Consider the following 13,713-nt stretch of genomic DNA (forward strand, 5'->3'; position numbering starts at 1 on the left):
CAGCCGCTTCCTGTCCCGGGCCGAGACGCCGCCTGCCCAGGTGACCACTCCCTGGAAGATGATCGATGCAACCACCGAGTCATAAAAGTTCCTGAGGAGTGTCCCCTGAACCCCAAAAGACCTCAGTCTCCTGAGTAGGAAGAGTCTGCTCTGACTCTTCCTATAGAGGGCGTCTGTGTTGTCGCACCAGTCCAGTTTATTGTTCAGATGAACACCCAGGTACTCGTAAGTTGAGACTCTCTCAACATCTGTTCCCCGGATATTCACTGGTGCAGGTGAAGAGTGCTGGCGCCTACCGAAATCCACCACCATTTCTTTGGATTTCCCCGCATTGATCAGGAGGCGGTTCTGCTGGCACCAGTCCACAAAACCCTGAGTAAGTTCTCTGTACTCCCGATCATCTCCGCCTGTGATGAGGCCGACAATCGCAGAGTCGTCAGAGAACTTCTGCAGGTGACAGGTAGGGGTGTTGTTGTTGAAGTCCGAGGTGTAGAGGGTGAACAGGAAGGGAGCCAAGACAGTTCCCAGTGGGGCCCCCGTGCTACAGAGGAGCACGTCAGACACACAGTCCTGCGTCCTCACATACTGTGGCCGGTTTGTGAGGTAGTCCTGGATCCATGTGGTGAGGTGGTGGGCCACCCCCGCCCGCTCCAGCTTGTCTCCCAGTAGGGTGGGCTGGATGGTGTTGAAAGCACTGGAGAAATCAAAGAACATGATCCTCACAGTGCTCCTCGCCTTCTCCAGGTGGGAGAGTGAAGTGTGGAGGAGGTAGATGATGGCATCATCCACACTGATGCCAGGCTGATATGCGAACTGGAGTGGGTCCATTGAGGAGCTCACCAGGGGGCGCAGGTGGACAAGGACCAGTCTCTCCAGGGTCTTCATCAGGTGAGACGTCAGCGCCACTGGTCTGAAGTTGTCGAGCTCCTTTGGGTGTGGGGTCTTTGGCACCGGGACCAGGCAGGATGTTTTCCATAGCTGGGGGACCCTGCCCAGCTTCAGGCTCAGGTTGAACATGTGCTGGACAATTCCACACAGCTGGTCTGCGCAGGATTTGAGGAGCTGGGGGCTGAACGACACTTTTTTAAGTAATGAGATGCAACATCTGCATTTATATGTTTAGATACTGTAAGAATAATGTATACATGTCAATGTATGTCCTTTTATGTACAGTGTATATACCGCCCCACATGACAAAGCCCATCTGTAAGGCTTGTTTTAAAACAAGGCTCGAGGTGGGAACACGTCCAATCTTGGCCAAGCACCTTGCTGATCAGCATCCACAGTTATTCCACCAGTTTTAAGAGCTATAGGTTGTGATGCATTTCTAAAACGTTACTCAAAAATGTGTAAAGTGTGATTTATTTTGTTCACAATTTGTATAATTTGACGAGAGATTCAACTAGCTGGGAGCAGGTTAGAGAAGAGTAGACACACGCATGCACACACCCACACACCCCCACACACACGCACACACACACACACACACACACTCAAAGGAGCATTACGTTGAGTCATTACCAATTAAATGAACATACTTGATTGCCCCTATCTGTGCAAATGTATTGTCAATATCAACAATGGATGACATGAAATGCAGTGAAATAGGTCAGGAATATCGCATGTAATGTCACTGTACACCCGGACAAGTTGAGTTTACTTGAAAACATTAGTAAACCGGTTACCTTGAAAACCCTAAGTAATGAAAGGGAAAAACTTACAGCCATTTAACTCAATAACTAAAATGAATAACATTAGTAGTTACAGTTGGTATGGAAGATGATACTACAGAATATCTTATGTTAAATAAACTCAATGCACATTTGTTTAAATAAAAAATATTAAGTAATAGCAACAGGCATCCTACCTTTATTAATATCGTTATTGTTGTTATTATTATTATTATTTTTGGTGCCCAGTGCCAACAAATCATCGGAAGTGACCTAAATTAAACAGGGCGTGACCCGGAAGTAACCTAAAATCCACCAGAAGTGACCCTAAATAAATCGGAAGTTACCCAAATCAACAGGAAGTGCTTCAAAATCAACTGGAAGTGACCCAAATTAAACAGGAAGTGTCCTGGACGTAACCTAAAATCAATCTGAAGTGCCCCTAAAAAAACAAAGGTGACCCAAATTCAACCGGAATTCAACCTTAAAATCACCAGAAGTGCTGGAGCCTATCCCAGCCGTCAACGGGCGAAGGCAGACTACACCCCGAACTGGTCGCCAGCCAGTCGCAGGGCACACACAGACACCACCACTGAGCGGGAATCGATCCCACGCTGCCCGCACACAACTCAGGCGTGTGTACCACTACACTTTATTGGAATTAATGTGGGGGAAAAAAAATAAAAGTAGATTTCAAGTATATTTCGATTCAAAGACTGTTCTAAAAGCTTTCTTTGGTCCTTGAATACAATTGTTTTCCTGTAAAATGCAACAGTTGAACGATACACTGAAAACATAGAGCTAATATGGTATTTGAATTTGGCTGTGTAAAGTGTGCAGCTTATTTTGGTTTATTTCACCAATAAACCGTCAAGCAGCTTTTCAAAGTGAAACTATGTAAAAGTCCGTCTTTGCGACAGTGACTCTCTTCTAAATTTGGCTGCATAGTGAGCAGAGGTCAGCTGCTACAGAAAGTAAATAAAACTGTTATTTTTTTTAGTGCATTATCAAATTGAAATTAATCTCCATAGTTAATGCTTTAATTATGACAGTCCTAATATATATATATATATATATATATATATATATATATATATATATATATATATATATATATATATATATATATATATATATTTATATAGGGAGGTGATATTTCACGTCCCAAGAGTCCGTCTTTAGCCGCTGTCCAGCTCACAGTGCAGCCGACCCCTCCCATAGCCCACATAAATAAAGACCACAGGAGCCACAGTACAAATAAAAGGCATTTTTAGAGTTTTATTTTTTTTCAACAGAAACTTAAATACAGATAATATAACAATAAAAAAATAAATACTTTGTCTTTGTAAAACAACTGTTGGTCTATTTATAAATATGTACTTGTGCAAATTTCAATAGTGTTACCTTAAAATACTAGTGACTCGAATTGTAAGTTTTGAGATACAAGCCACCATTTGGACGATTTATTAATTCGTATTTATTTTTGCTGAATCGCAAACTCAAAATTGAGGTAGCAGCACAGTATGGTGGAAGTGAACTCGATTCACTGAGCTCACCATAGCAGCACTTTGGCAAATAGTGACCTATTTATCAAAAAGAGTCTTAAGGCCACACCATTTTGAAGTTTACTGTCAAAAGGAAAAGTAGGATTAAATTTATATTACATTGACATTTGTCTATTTAAAACAAACAGTTTAGACTTTAGTGCATAAGCTTAATGCTATTGCTAATGTGAAATACATAAACCTTTAAGCAATTAAACACAATGTTGTAGTAATACATTTAGACTAGGGCTGCTCGATTAAGCGATTTTGAACCGAAACCAAATTTTCTGGATAAAACGATGTTAAAAACGTTCAAATCGGCACGTTCGATTTTTTTATTTTTTGTGTATCTAAACCACCGTAGTTTCCTCTGCATTTCCACTTCCTCCCACGAGCGCGCATACCGGAAAACTACAACACCATCCATGGCTCCCGGCGATTCTGCCATTTGCTCAGACAAGTGAGCGTTTAGTTAATAAATCGGGCAAAAATAGAGTGTAGTGTGTGCCCCGCATGTACAATACAACGTGCGAGCAAGTAACTCAACGTCTGAAAGGCGTCCCTTTTTTTCCTCCTCTACAACGGACCTCTGGCCAGCCGGTGCATCCGTACATAAGTTTGACAGTGCATTGTATTATTGAGTGACAGTTTTGCACTAATCATTGATTTATGTTTAAGTAAGACCAGGGAGAAAGGTGAAAGGCTAGTCACTAGCTGGTTGGCAAAATGACTTGCTGACAGACTGTTTGGTTTACAGAATTGACTGTCTACTTTCTCTCATGTTGATGATTTCGTTTCAGATGGTATATGCACTTTCTTCTTTCATTATTGGTTTAATTAAGAACAGATCTGAAATCTATTGTGCAAGTAAAATGCTGTTAATCCCAATGGATTCTTCTGTGTGTATTAAGTTAAATTGACTGACATTTTGAGTTCAAAGAAAGAGAAAAATTACGTTTAAATAAAAGACATTCAAAATACTTCATTTTTCATTGATTTTTTGTTTTTACAAAGAAATCGTAATTGTAATCGTAAAATCGGGTTTGAGAGAAAATAATCGGGATTTTCTTGTTAGGCAAAATCGAACAGCCCCAATTTAGACATTCAATATAATAGAGTAAACTAAGAGGACATCTATGTAAAATTCTATGTATGCATCTATAGTTCTGTATATGCATCTGCCAGTCTTTTGTGTACACTGAATTAAACAGGGCGTGACCCGGAAGTAACCTAAAATCCACCGGAAGTGACCCTAAATAAACCGTAAGTTACCCAAATCAAGAAATTGAAAATAATTAGAATGACTTTTTTTCCAATTGAATTGTTATTGCTGTATGGTTTTTTTTAATCATTCACAGTATCATACTTTTTAAAATGAAAACACTTTTTTTGATTTTTGTTTTTGGGATGGCTGGAACAAATTAATGGGATTTCTATTCATTTAAATGGGGAAAGATTATTTGAGCTACGGGTGATTTGAGTTATGGGCGTGATCACACAACACATTAAAATTGTATCTCAAGGCATAACTGTAGAGCACTGGTTTATACTATCATGTCAAGTTGATTTTTCAAAGATCTAATTTTTGGAGCTAACTGACCATCTCCAAGCTTGAACATCACATGTTGAACAAAGCTGGAGGTATTCTTCCTGTTTTTTAAGTAGTCCAAATGAAGGGCATAAATGAGTCCGACAAGGAGGCAAAAGGCCTGGGGCAGGTTGGCAAGCTTTTTCATGACCACTCTACCCTTAACCCATCCACAATACAAATGTGGATGAGTTAACTGGAGTGTCTTCATTTTCAACGCATAGTATTCCCACAGACATTTGGTGGTTGGAATCCATGTAATTTTCATCCTAACACACAAAAAAAACAAGATTAAAAATAAGGGCCATTATATTGACTGTAACAGTTAGGTTGAGTGTTTGTATCAAATAATACCAGGGACAAAAAATATTTGTCCGTATCGCAGTTATAAAACATTTTTAAAAAATCACAGCAACAACAAGCATGCAAGCGCACACACTTGGAAGAAAAAATAAGCCAATATAATTCAAAACAAATCAAATGCATATATTTGAAAAAAACTCAAGACAAAAACCAGTACAATTTAAAACAAATATGTTAAATAGTGTCCTTTTTCACCCATTTCTGTGTTCTTTTATTTCCACTCCTACAGTTTAGGATTAGTTATATTATGTAATTGGTTGTTGTGGTATTGGATTTGTGATTTGTTGTTTTGAGTCATGGGTGGAATGGTGGTCGACTGGATAGCACGTCCGCCTCGCAGTTCAGAGGTCGTGGGTTCGATCCCAGCTCCGGCCTCCCTGTGTGGAGTTTGCATGTTCTCCCCGTGCCTGCGTGGGTTTTCTCCAGGTACTCCGGTTTCCTCCAACATTCCAAAAACATGCATGGTAAGTTGATTGGACTCTCTAAACTGCCCCTAGGTGTGATTGTAAGTGCGGATGTTTGTCTTTGTGTGCCCTGCAATTGGCTGGCAACCAATTCAGGGTGTCCCCCGCCTACTGCCCGAAGACAGCTGGGATAAGCTCCAGCACGGCCCGCGACCCTTGTGAGGAGAAGCGGTATTCGATAATGGATGGATGGATGTTTTGAGTTATTTTCGCAAAATATAGGCAAAAAATATATATTTTAAAGTCGCAATACAAGAGTACAAAAAATGGGCCTGTGGTGACTCCTACAGTAGTGTAACGGAGCCCTGTCCCAGTACATTTGACCTACGGCTACTAAAATTGAGAGGCACGTATATATATATATATATATATATATATATATATATATATATATATGTATATATATATATATATATATGTATATGTATATTAAGGCTGTCAAAATTAAAGCATTAATTATGGAGATGAATTTACATTTCATAACACACAAAAAAAATTAACTCAGTTAACTCAGTTAAACTCAGTTAACTCAGTTTTATTTACTTCCTGTAGCAGCTGACCTCTGCTCACTGTGCAGCCAAACGTAGAGGAGCGTCACTGCCGCAAAGATGAACTTTTACGCATGGAAAAATAGAGGGAACATTGGTGGGTAGGTCAATCTGCTTTGTCCTTGCCCCATGTTGTTTGTGGTTTGGTAAAATGATATACTGTAGGTGGCACTTGAACATGTACCAATAAGGACACTAGGGTTTGCATTTTTTTAAGATAAGATAAGATAAGAATGCCTTTATTGATCCCACAGTGGGGAAATTTTCATTGTTACAGTAGCAAAGATATAGGTCACACAGGGGCGGCGGCATAATGTGGCCATTAATGTATAACATTGACAGCAAACATTTAGAATCAAACCTATGTAGATATACGCAGTAACATGTGTATACACACCAACCTACATCTACATAAAAAATATGAGGAACACTCATTTCGGCCTGTACATAGTACAGAGGAAAAAATACTCTAAGTGACAGTGCTGCAGTGCTGTAGTGAAATGTAAGGAACAGCATTGGATAAAAATAAAACTAGACTAACAGTAGTGGGGAATGTTGAGTATTGCACGGTATTACAGTAGTGGGGAATATTGGGTATTGCACGATATGAGCTCAGGTGCAGGACTGCACAATTGCAGTTGATAAGTTGATAAGTGTGCGAGGGTCAATTGCTGACTGAAATTATTTGCAATTGTCCAGCTCTGTCCCGTTGGGCCATGTCACTTGGTGTGCAGTTGGGTTTGATTAAAATTGGATCATTTCCTGTGGCACGCCTGATGATCACCCATCGCACACGTATAACCGCTCAGTGGCTCGAATGCTGAAGTGTGCTAACTCAAGTCGCAATTCTGCTTCAACTGGGCAAGATCATTTTCTTGACTGACATGCCAGAAATTAGTGTGATTGTTGAATGATTGATCAGGAGCTGTTAATCCTGTGTTGTCATCCATCGTATTGGATGACAAACCCTGAATCTTGATATTAGGGAAACAATGTCTGGCTAATATATGTATTTGTTTTTATTTTCTAACTTGGTCAAGTGAATGACGATGTTGTGCTAGGCCGTGGTGCTGTAACACTTGACTCCCAAGAACTCTACAATCAGCTGGAAAAGAAGGTGAGTGGAGAGACAGGCACAAAGGGACCAACTAGGAGAAATCTATTCAGTGGTGAGTGTGTTAACCAACATCTTGAAATCACAATGATTGCAGCAGCTGAAAGCTAAAAAATAGTTACACAATTTCAGACCTCACAGTACTTATGGAGTGCCTCTCCACAGAAAATGTTCCTTCTCCACCTGTGAGAGATACCGGACCTATCAGTCACTCCTTGTTCTCCCTCCATCCTTCATACAAATATTCTAAGGAAACTGGATCTGCTGATGAAGGTGTTTACTACTTTTCTACTCTTGTACATCAACATACAGTACGGGGTTTAGTACAATTAATTCATGTAATTTGATTTCTTCCATTGTCCTAGTATACCTTGGTCATGCCGACGGCAAGCTGTGGGGTATTCATTTTCCAGGGCTTGGCCTTTTTTTACTTAATGGACTAATGCTTGCATTTTGCGGAGTTTGAGTGATGCGTGAGGCCCTGAACATGCGTTGTGACACAAACACATAGACTGGGAACTTTGGTTACTTGTGCTTGCATTCTCCACTGGCAGTGATCTTAGCAGTAGGGATGGGCTTCGACTAATTTGCCCGCCTACAAGTCTCACATTTTATTTGAGACTAGTCGACTAGTCTATAAGCAAGAAAACTTGAAATTTAATACATATTGAATTAAACGTTTAAAATGCAAATGTTTTGTGTATTTACAGTAGGAGCTATTTTAGCCCAAACATTAAGGACAGTTTGTTAATTTAAATTCTATTGATGTAACAACAACTGACTGAATTAAAGTGAACAATTGAAAGAAAAATACATTTCTGATACATTTGCCAATGCAATGCATGGCATTTGTTATGAATAATGTAATGAGTAATGGTACTGACTCCCAGTTCAGCAGGGTCTCATTCGCCATGTTAGGTGCATTATCATGCACACAGGCGACAACTTTATTTTGTAGTGTCACGTACCCATCACACTCCACAGGAAAGCAGCCAAGTTTTCGGCTGTGTGTCTTTCCTCCAAGGCGCATGAAGCATACAGCTGCGGACATGTCCTTCATCCACATAATGACAAGTTATAGTCATTTAAGATTCGGTGGCTATGGACGTCCATCCGTCTGTAGTTATGGCCACATAGTTGACCCGCTCAAATGCTCGTAGCATCTCCTTTCATTTGGTTATGGCTACTCTCGAGTTGGGGCGTTATTTTTTTGCAATTTGGCACCACGTACTCACAGGTTCGATATGCAGCATTGATTTTTCTAACCCTTTGCTCTCAACAAAAGAAAGCGGCAGCATATCGCGTCATTTTACAAATTAGTTGGGTAATCTTTGCTGTTCGTGAGCATGACTGCGCCAGTCCGGCTGTAACAAACGCTCTCATGTTCGTCTCCCTGGCCCCGCCGCTGTGTGGTTTCTCATCGCTCCAGGAGAGTGGTCTTAAGCGAGTTTATGCTTACAAAGCCTACAGACGACCTTGTTGTCATCTGCTGCATCAAAATACTGCCCAACGGTCCCGTTGTTTTTCATGGTAGTTTCGACACCTTCAGAATGTACTTTTTTCCCCCAAACTTAGTGTCCCCGCCTCCTACTATGTGTGCGTGTGGGCGGGGGGTTGGGGAGCAACTCTCTCTATTGGTGCTCAGCTTGTTGACAGAGGCAGAGGCGTGAGGAGCAAGATGTGTGATACAGCGAATGCAGCATCTAACCGACTAGTAAAATACTAAACGTTTGATAAATCGTAGACGGTTAAACGGTTAAACAACTAGTCGCGCACATCCCTAGTTAGCAGACACAAACTTATTTCTCAACCCATTTAATATCATATTTTCAATTGATTTTCATCCATTTTCACAATACATGTTGCTGTTTTTAATGGTTACTCTAAGACGAGAGTGTCACGAGAAAAAAAAAATAGCATAAAAGATTCATTGCAACTTGTTTAAATGAAAGCTTAGAAACTTGAGCTGTTCCGATTCTCTTACTTCCCTCCTAGCCACTCTCGCCCGGGGGTGTTTCTGTTGCCAACCACCATGCACGCTCTTCACCGGTCAACATTAATGATTTCAAGGCTCTACAGCAACAGATCCTGGAGGGGTGCAAACTACTTTACAAGATGGAGGCCACCCTCTATTCCTGGAATTCATCACTTGAGTTCAACTATCAGAAGGTAAAGATGAACCTGAAATACACAACATTAGGTACACTTGCACATTCCCCCCTCCTACATCCCAGCTACCTTCTCCAAATTTTAGTGCACGACCACACGAGGGACACACTTATACAGTGCAGGGCCAACAATTTCTAGTCAAGAACCTAGTGATCATAGTGGTACTTGTGGCTAAGACAAAAAGCCCCCAAATAATACTTTAAAAAAGCCACATATTAATTTGACATTCATACCCATGATGATTGTAAACTTCTGACCACTTGTTTAACTGCATGTCGTATCACAGCCAAAATAGCCCCCCACCCCCACACCCCCCCCCCAAAAAAAAAAACACCGAACAATGATAGGCTTAAGCTAACCTGTGACCCTTAACAGAATAAGTGGTAGAAAATGAAGAGATGGATGAATGGGTGTATGTAAAAATGTTGCCACTCACAAACATAAAATAAATAAATTTTGTTTTATGTAGGTGCGGAGAGTGGCCGATATCCGAAACCTATTTGTCGATGGGGCGGTTCGACCGGACCGGAAATGGACCGGCTTTGTGGAAAACTCACATAATTTCTGATGGCCACCATGCCCCTGGAATTAACCAATCACATTCAAACTCCATCCATCCATCCATTATCGATACTGCTTCTCCTCACAAGGGTTGCGGGGCGTGCTGGAGCCTATCCCAGCTGTCTTCGGGCAGTAGGCGGGGGACACCCTGAATTGGTTGCCAGCCAATCGCAGGGCATACAGAGACAAACATCCGCACTCACAATCACACCTAGGGGCAATTTTAGAGAGTCTAATCAACTTACCATGCATGTTTTTGGAATGTGGGAGGAAACCGGAGTACCCGGAGAAAACCCACACAGGCACGGGGAGAACATGCAAACTCCACACAGGGAGGCCGGAGCCGGGATCGAACCCAGGACCTCTGAAATGTGAGGCGGACGTGCTAACCAGTTGACCACCGTGCCGCCCACATTCAAACTCTTCATTCAAAAAAATGTTAAATGGGAATCAGCAGACGTTGTTCTCTTTGGACCATAAGAAAATCTCCTTTACAAAACTTTTGATGGTCCGCTGAAACCAAGGTTAAACTTTTTGGCCATAATTTCAGGTGGAAGGAATTATGAACAGTTTGAATACCATTCTGTCAGTGAAAGGCCTACTAGAACATCTGAAATATATATGGGGTTCATCAGAGGCACTTTAAATGGTGGCAGGTGTGTGCTGACTACCATTAACATGAATTTTAATGTGACTAGTTAATCTTGAACACAGCCACATCCAAGGTTTGCAGGTATTTTTACCTTCTTTTTTTTCTCTGCTCGAAATGATTACAATCAAATCAAATCAATTGAGTTGTTATACTGGTTATACTGTTTTTTTTAAATGATCGAGGCACGTTTTGAAATTATTCCTCTTGTTCTCCTTTTTTAAATCACAATAACCTGGCATTTAAACAGGAGTATGTAGACATTTTATATACACTGTAAATCTTTAGGTATCTGGCTGTTTTTGAAAATATGACCGTTCTGAACTTCAGTCTAATTAACGTAGTAGTCACTCCCACAGCCAATGAATTCCAAACTAAAAGAACCACCTTAGCCCGTCAACTGAAACATTATCATGTCAAAGACAAAAGCTAAGCAGAGTATGAATGTTGGCACAGACTGGTGTTAGCGAACATTCGAACAGTGTAAGCAGCTTTAGTTTCTGATGATGTTAGCTTAATGTTCGGCTAAGTTGTCTATGTGAGGATGGGACGTATTTGTGTTGTGTTTTAAAGTTGCCATATCATGCTATTATTTTAAGCTTTCCACAGTTAACTATAGGCCTATATGATTATATTGTTGTGACGGGTTGTCCCTTGATGTATCAGTTGCTATGTAGTTGCTATGCAGTTATTTTGGTGTTATTACTTCATCTTTATTCTGTCATATAGGTCCGATGTCTCGCAGTATCTAACCTCATGATACTCAGCTACACGTTGTCCATACGTCCTCACTTTGTGAGGTAGAAAAGTTAGGACCCAGTCTTTTTCTTAGATTGGACGAAGCTGTTTCTTAAAGGGGGTACCGTATGAGCAAGAATGCTCAAAGATGGATGAATGGTGAGGAATTAGCATTTTAAAATGGCTAAAAACTCCAAAAAGTTGATTTAGCATGATATGGGCCCTTTAAAGTGTGAAATATTCATGTCTGCTTTGATAATACAAATTGCTGTTGCGATTTATATACTGTAGGGCAGAAACAATTTACTAATCGATTAATCTGTTGATTATTTTGTTGATTAATCGATGAATCAGATAAAAAACATTATAATTGATGTCCCTTTATTCAAAAACAGGGCATTATTTCAAATATGCAGTGTAGAAAATTCACAAATTTAATCATACATTTATTTAGAAAGAACTATTCATCAAAGCACTGTACAGATCACCAAAGAAACAAAAAATACAACACAATATAAATACATTTCTTTAGAATTAAAAAGTAAAAAGTTAATAGGAACAAGCCAAATAAAACAACACACCATTAAAAAAGAACAGAACACCAGATATCATATAAATTTTATAGTAAAAAGATGGGTCTTTAGTTTGGCTTTAAAAATCTCAACTGAACAGGCTTGCCTGATGTCAAGGGGGAGAGCTTCCATAGCTGTGGGGGCACGAACGTAAAAAGCTTGTGTCTCAAACAATTTCATAAATCTCGGAATAGTGAGCTGGCGAGTTTATTTAAGTACGTTGATGCTAAACCAAATCATCCAAAGTCCGGCCCGGGGGCCAAATGCGGCCCGCAGTAAAATTTTATCTGCCCGCAGCCTCTGTCATAAAATGAATAACGTCTGTGTAAACCCTTGCCTGACAGTTTCTAAATGGCGACAATGAATAAAAAAAAAGGAAAGTTGACAACGAGGGCTGACAGTTTAAGGAAAGGTGGAAATTGGTCTATTTTTTCAGTGAAAGACGCAACAACTGTGTCTGCCTCATTTGCAAGGAGACTGTTACTTATTTCCCTGTTTTTAATCTAAAAGTTCAGTGAACATTTATTTTCAACAATATGCCATGTTTCAAATTAACCCCAGCCTGTACTGGTTAATGTGTTTGTTTTTTTTCACATTTCCCTGTGATTGAATTAAAAAGTTACAAGCACATTTAATTGCCAGTTCTTATTCATGTTTGAAATGTAATTTGCACTGTTGAATACTGTTACTCATTTCTCTGTTTTTAAATCTAAAAGTTCAGTGAACATTTGATTGCCAGTGATATGTCATGTTTCAAATGGACCAAAAGACATTTTTAAGAATCTTGAAATTTAAATAAAAAGTCAAAAACGTAAGGCGGACTGGTTTTCTAAAATGTGCTTGGATTTATTGGTGTTCCATGTAAAAAAGAATGTCAGGCTAAATGGTCCCCCATCACCCCCCGCGCCCCCACCACCAGACACAATCCCTCAAGCCAAACACATCACCACCTGCTCCTAAACATCCCTCCACCTCCAATCAGGTAGTGATTGTCTCACCGGGTGCTGCTTTGCCTTTTCACTCGGAACCTCTCGTGTCACTCCTTCACGATGGGTCGCTCAAGCCGACGCAAGTCCCGGTCTGCCTCAAACCGCCCTCAGCCTGCTGACCACCCCCAAACCCTTCGTGTAAGCTCTTGTCTTTTCTTCCATGTCTCTCTCATCTTTGCCACCTACTTGCCCTAATTTTGTACAGTCCCCTTCTAGTTTAACAGCCGATGTTTTGTTTTTAGACTCTGATTTTTCTGACTGTGAAGATGGCCACAATTTGGTTAATCTCCTTTCTGATTCAGATTTTGACACTGATTTTGGTTTTCCGAGTCCCTTCCCAAGTCACTATTCAAGCCCTTGTCAATTTTTGTCACGTTTTTCTGCTGATGATTCCTTAGTGTCCACTTTAGAACACTTTCCATCAGACCATAGCTTGTGCGCCCGGTTGGCTATTTGCACGGGACCCCCGCGGGGTGGCCAACGTAGATGCCGAGTAGAGGTTCTGGTTCCTCCCATAAGTCCTCTTTTTCCACGTTGTGTCATTCTGAACCTGTACCCCTAGTGTCCACCCCTGAACCCTTCCCTTCACACCCTACTTTGGGTGCCCGGTTGGCCATTTACACGGGACCCCCGTGGGGTGGCCAGCGTAGGCGTCCGAGTAGAGTTTCTGGTTCCTCCTCAGCTTTGTCCAAGTCACATCATTACGAAACTTTACCTAAGCCACTACACTCCCCACCTTTTTCG

At 40.8% G+C, this 13,713-nt stretch overlaps 1 long non-coding RNA gene across 4 annotated transcripts in view; it reads left to right on the forward strand.

Annotated features, from left to right (window-relative positions):
* The first annotated feature begins 313 nt into the window (after positions 1-313).
* LOC147138021 (uncharacterized) overlaps positions 314-13,713 on the forward strand; it is a 28,827-nt gene continuing 15,427 nt past the window's right edge. Inside the window, exons 1-5 of one of the 4 annotated variants that reach the window (XR_015089130.1) lie at positions 314-888; positions 7,218-7,346; positions 7,457-7,564; positions 9,287-9,460; positions 9,930-10,282. This is a non-coding gene — a long non-coding RNA (uncharacterized LOC147138021). The other 3 variants (XR_015089129.1, XR_015089127.1, XR_015089128.1) reach the window with 3 other exon arrangements.

The sequence above is a fragment of the Filicampus tigris genome, chromosome 12 (assembly GCF_054856515.1).
Source record: "Filicampus tigris isolate MCC_2025a chromosome 12, RoL_Ftig_1.0, whole genome shotgun sequence".
Taxonomy (NCBI): Eukaryota; Metazoa; Chordata; class Actinopteri; order Syngnathiformes; family Syngnathidae; genus Filicampus; species Filicampus tigris.